Source organism: Pinus tabuliformis, chromosome 3_1 (assembly GCF_031772625.1).
Source record: "Pinus tabuliformis cultivar Carrire ecotype Pingquan chromosome 3_1, CPIR1, whole genome shotgun sequence".
Classification (NCBI taxonomy): Eukaryota; Viridiplantae; Streptophyta; class Pinopsida; order Pinales; family Pinaceae; genus Pinus; species Pinus tabuliformis.
This window is the reverse complement of record NC_142301.1, coordinates 858,985,964-858,992,512: the sequence shown is the minus strand read 5'-3', so window position 1 is coordinate 858,992,512 and position 6,549 is coordinate 858,985,964.

The window sequence follows — 6,549 nt, the reverse complement described above, 5'->3', positions numbered from 1 at the left end:
GCTAACTAATTACAACTCATCCTTATCTCCTTAATTAAGGGATAATCTCCTTAATTTAAGGGATAACTGTTGCATGACTTCACAAAGACTTCTAGTTTGAATTTCTCCAACTAATTAACTCAAGATGAATTAATTAATTATTTTTCAAACAGCTGGTGAGACTAAATTCGAATTTTAATTCTCAATTCTAATTCAAGGAAAAATTAAAATTGGAATATTCTGAATGTTATTTTTAGCATTTCTTGTTGCTATTTTCAACAACATGTTTAGTTCCTTATGAACTAATTCTTTGAATTACCAAACTTGAAGCAAATTGTCTTTGGAAACATGGAATTATGGAATTCTTGTTTGACAGAGGATAGGTATAATGACAGTGAAACTCACATTATCATGCCATGGTTTTGTTCCATTGAAAGACAACTTGAAAGAAAATGTTCAAAGAAGGGATAAAAAATTTATTTCCCTTTCAAAAAGGAAGGATCAACACAATAAAATATGTACATAATTGTTATCCTCATGCAAAACCTTAAAATTGGTTGGACAAAAATTAAAATTAAAACAAAAGTAAAATCTACATGCATCAAATTTCAGAAGAAGAGTAGAGAAAGGGTTGTGTATTTTTTAATGTTATAGGATTTTCCAGAAAATCAAGAAATCAAATTATCAATCAAAATGCACTAACCTTAACTTTGTTGGCCAACAAAATCAGTGTTGAAGGGTTTTATTTATGGAAATTATTTGCCCGGAAGAGTTGTTAATTGGTTGTGGGCCTAACCAGAGTCTTTAGTTCAGTGTGCCGTGAGAAGAGTTGTTAATTGGTTGTGGGCCTAACCAGAGTCTTTAGTTCAATGTGCCTCAATATTGTTAGTTTTTGCGTAGTACACTTTAACTCATTAGAGAAAAAAAGCAACAAGGAATCAAAGAAAAATTCCATACATAAATATAGATGAATATATATTTTCTTTCCGAACACTCACCGTGAAGACATCCTAACATCCTCTATGAATCATGTTTGAAATCTTTGTAAATAATGTTTGTTTCCCATCAAAAGTGATTCCATGTGCTCCTCTTCCATGGTATTTTATTCCCTTTCTCCCTCTCTCAATTATCACGGAACCAAAAACATAAATATGAACAAAATTACATACTAAAATATCACACATAGCACAACTCAATTGAGACAACACTACATAACTCACATTAAAACAAACACTACATTGAAACAACACTACATAACTCACAATAAAACAAAACACTACATTGAAACAACACTACACAAAACTTCACATTAAAACAAACACTACATATTGAGCTACTCCACACAACACACCTTCACATTTCCTGAGAGAAAGAAAGAGACAACCATTAAAGCTAGAAAAGCATTATGGATTCACGTGTTAAGAGAAGGAAATATTAGTAACCCAAGGCGGTGAGGGTAATCTATATTGATCCCAAGCAAATAGATGTAAATTGCAGTGGAACACCATGTAAGTAACATTATCCGTCTTGCCCATCACATTTACAGTGTCAATGACCCTAAAAACCTATCAGACTTCACATACAAGGTCCATTTGACCCTCTTTGCATCCGGAGCCTGGCGATCCAGGTGAAAAAGATATTGGTTTTTCGGATGGTAAATGACATTCAATAACCTTTTCATCTAATCTCAATCTCTCAATCCCCCTGCGGCTACCCTTTATCAGGTATGTCAACGTAGGTTGGCTGTAGAGGCCTTTCAAAACCATTGTGGATTTGGATTTGAACCTGGGACGTCCTAGTGAGAAAATAAATGCCTTTGAATGTCCCGTCCAGGAGTAGAAATCAAGTAGAAATCAACATGACCAGGACGCTCGCCAATCGACGAAACGTCCATTTTCTTTCCGCAGAATGACGATGAAACGTGGATTGGTGCCTTAGTAATTCAAATGAGCACCAAAATTCAAGACACCTACACACCCTCTACGTCCTCTCCTCTCCCACGGTGCTGCTTTTCCCACTCCCACGTGTTCCATTATCCGTGCTCGACGCTAACACGGCTGCGGTTTTTTTGGCAAGTGACGCTAACATGGCTGCGGTTTTTTTTTGGCAAGTGACGTTGACACCATTTTGTTTCATGCCAACACCACTGTTTTTTTGGCATAGTGCCCAATGCACTCTCAGCTCCCACTCCCATGTTTTATTTTCTATGCTGACAGGTGGAAGACATAGATTTTCTTTTCACCACGCAACTCGTTAACAACACATTAATTGAAAACTTTTTGAAAGGTTAGCATATGTTTTTTAATGGTGAAATTAATTGTTAGAAATGATAACAAATGTCATATAAAGTAGTGGAAAAAGGTTAGCATATGTTTTTTAATGGTGAAATTAATCGTGGCTTATTTTGTGTTGTGCCTTATCTTTTCTTTCCCTTGGCCTCTGGATTCTCAAGGAAAGCCTCTAGAAATGATAACAAATGTTCATATAAAGTAGTTGAAAAAGGTTAGCATATGTTTTTTAATGGTGAAATTATTCGTTAAATCATATATATAAATGATAACAAATGTTCATATAAATTAGTGGATGCCTTGTTTGAAAAAACAAATCTGTAAGGAAAAAACAACTGTTATAAACCAGTGGACGCCTTGTTCAAAAAAACAAATCTGTAAGGAAAAAACAACTGTTATAAACCAGTGGACGCCTTGTTCGAAAAGACAAATCTATCTAAAAAATCAGAAAAGACCGACTTATCAAGGTTGATTCACTGGATGACGTGGACTCTATTTCATCATCCTACGGTCACTTAATTTTTTTATACTTTTATCCATTAATTAATATTTGTTAATCCATTCATTTGAATCCAATGTTTCAAAATCAATCAATTTCGAAAATTTTATAGAAAAATGGGGAGGGATGTAGGTTAATAATAATTTTCAAAATTGATTGATTTTGAAACATTGGATTCAAAATATATATTTTAAAATATTATACTATAATAATAATAAAAACTTTAATATTAGGTTAGGTATTTATTTGGTATTATTTGGTATTTATATGATATTATTTCTAAACAGGGGTTATATAGTAATAGTGATTAGTACTAGCGACCTAGCTTAAATATAGCTTAATTAAACTAAAAAATAATAAAGAGAAAAATTTCATCACAAAAATAAAATACTATAACAATTCATAAAATACTATATTGTTGAACATCATCACCAAAAATTAAGAAATATGATTAACTAATATTGTTTGTATTAACATATATACACTTTAAAATATATGGTTTTTTTAGATATTTATGTGTTTAATTTTTTTATATTTATTATATATATATATATATATATATATATATATATATATATATATATATATGTTTTTAATATAATTACGCCGTAAGGCGTTCCTCTCTGAAATCAACTCCCCTCTCGTCTTACTTGTCATCACTGTGTGCGGTTAGATTAATTGTAGATGATTAGAGGATTCTTAGCCCTTCGATCATGAAAAGGTAGTTGGAATGAATTGGTTAAGATTGTTCTTAGTTCTGCCTTGTTGTAGATACTAGAATGCAAGGCTCTAACATCCCTTGCACTTGGTGACTTCCATAGTGATGGGAAATGTCTGGATGTGTCAGCCAAATTTTAGCGGGATGCAATTGAAGGAACCTAAGGTAGCGTTTTAGCGGGATGCAATTGAAGGAACCTGAGGCGGCGTTTACAACATCTTGAGTGTGTTGTTGATAACCCTAATAACAATACTAACAATAATAATTGTGTTAACAACAACACTAACTGCAATGAAATGGATAATGGTGTCTTAGATGAAGATGTTGTTGAGGTTTGTTCTGAACAGAGCATTGGGGAAGGGGACAGACAAGAAGACGGAGATGGAGTTGTCGAGGTTTGTTCTGAAAAGAGCATCAGGGACAGTGAGGGACAAGGAGAAGGAGATGGCGATGGATATGGAGATGCACTTGGTGCTTGTCATTAATTCACTATTTTAATTTCAAAGCAATTGCAGGGGTTTTAGAAAAGTGAAATCTTAATTGTAAAGAAGTTTGGTGCAGGGTATTCATTTAATGTACTTTTTTTGGTTCCAAACCTCTGTACAATGGTTATAGAAATCTTGCAATGTTGACTTAATGTTCTTCTTAATTTTTTTTTGTTCCAAACCTCTATACAATGTTTACAAAATTCTTGCAAGGTTGACTTAATGTTCTTCGTGGGAGGAATTCGAATTAAAGAGATCTCATTTACAATTTTTTTCCTTAAGCAATTTAAAGACTTATTTCAGCTTCCAATATGTAGGATCCTTCAGACTCAATGGGCTTGTGAAATGCTCACAAGCTGTGGAGGTGAGCAATAGATTAATCTTGGCATAGTTTTAGTTTATATTTGCTATGGTAATGTTAAATTCTAGGGAGAAATACATTATGTCGGTGTTGATTTCAATAGGATTAGAAATGTGAAAGTAGATGGGCATCTTTTCTCTGAATATTTTTATTTAGTTTTAGTAGGCAACGGCCATGGTTCTGGATGGATGGATGAGGAGAGGTAATTTTTGTTTTTGATGTGGTTTATATTTTGTTTAAGCTATCTCTTCATTAATATTGTGGTGAGCATCCCCTTACCCATTTTGGGAGTATTACAATAGAATGTAACCAAGTATTCCTTCGACTAGGATGTGACCGAGAAACATGTCCCTCGAGGATTTGAACATTGGTTTGGGTATGAAACACCTTGACTATACTATCAAAGGGAACCAAACTTTCCCAAAATCCTGATCAAAAGTTTTTCCTAAATGCATGAGAGGGAAAGTTCGTTGGTATTGGATCATTGGTGATATTGGTCTCCGAAATTGAATTCTCATTTTGTTACATGTTTTCTCAGCTCTACTTCATCTATCCCATCACAGCATATCAAGATTTAAATGAAATAGAGATGTGGTTTCCATAAATCCTGATGTTTCAGCTTGTGGGAATTGTTGCAAATGATTGCAACAAATCTTGGTTTCAATTCTAACTACGCATTTTCCACAGTGATCGCCTCATCGAGGATTGATTTATCCTGCCTGGTTATGTTTAACTAAATCATCTAATACAACAAGAACCCAATTGCTATGTGAAACAATGAAAACAACTAAGGTCTCAATTAACCCTTCTCTCCCAACATGATCAATCCTTCTACAAAAGCTTATAGGACCTATTGTTTCTGTACAATTTTTTTTTATTGTTTTACTCTTTCGTGTCTTAGTAGCTTCTAGAAAAAATATGGAAAATTAGTATTTAATCACAGTTTTGGTTCATTTCAACTGGTCTTTCCGTATTGAGTGTGATAATCAAGTCCTGAAGTATATGTCAGTAGTTTCAATAGAAATGGAATCCTTGAAAGAATTTCTAGCGCCCAAGTCAACTCCACAACTTTTGCTCTAAAAGAGAATTTAAGCTATCTCCTCACAACATGGCAGGATTTAAATAAGATGAAGATGAGCATGTTACTTCTAATATGATTTTCTTAGGTTCACTATCTATGTAAGGATCTCTCCAATGGGTGGTTTGCCTTTCTCTCCAATCATCCACTACTTGACCTTGATTTTTCTCCATTGAATGGATTCATGTTTGGGATCCACCTGTATACCTCATACGACATGAAAATGTGAAAGAAACCACATCCATTCTCTTGTTGTAACTCTGGAATCCTGTTGAGTATTCCATTCACCTCTTATTTCCTTCTCTATAGGTTTTAGTGCATTTTGAACATTCTTGCTTGCTATAGATTCCATTGCATCCCTTTCCCTTTGGTAGTAGTTTTTTAACATTTTTGGAGGAACCTTTCAACAAAATTTTCTCGAGATATTCATCATGTGATGCAGATTCCAAGTGACAAGAGTTCTGACTTAATGAAAAATAGTTAATTTTTTGGTATTAAGGGTGTTCTCAATGTATGATAAAATTCAACTAGAAATTTACATATGCCTTGTCAAGGGTTATTTCCATGAACAAAACCCAAAACTTTCTATTTGCGACAGTTGTAAACACGGTGTGCATTATTCATCAGTTGCCAGAGCTGCAACTGTCATCACTAGGTAAGTTGGCAGGTGCTAAAAGAGAAACACAACCAAAAAATGGTATTGAATACTTCATGTGGAAAACTCTTAGCTTATTTCCTCCTGCATTATTCTGCTAGTCAACCATGAAGTGTGTGCATTCCCTGAAACAAGTAAAAGAATGTTATTACATCATAATGTACAAAACTACCCTTTTCTCTTTGACCTTTTTGACATTAAAATAGAACTCAAACAAACTAGTGCCAACGTATAGTTCATAAATACACAATATTTGGTATTATAATTACACATTGTGTGCATCTACTTGATGAAGAAATCTAACATGCCTAGTAGTAAGATATGTATAGGATAAACTCACTACAATCATGTCTCCTTGAAAACTAGAATACTTACTTGAGGTCTACTTCATAGTAGCTTGTGTGAAGGGTAAGAGTTGTACTCCAACAAGGATCCTTCCTTAAAGTGTATTGAACAGTGTATACAACAGCAGTAGCAAGCATTGAT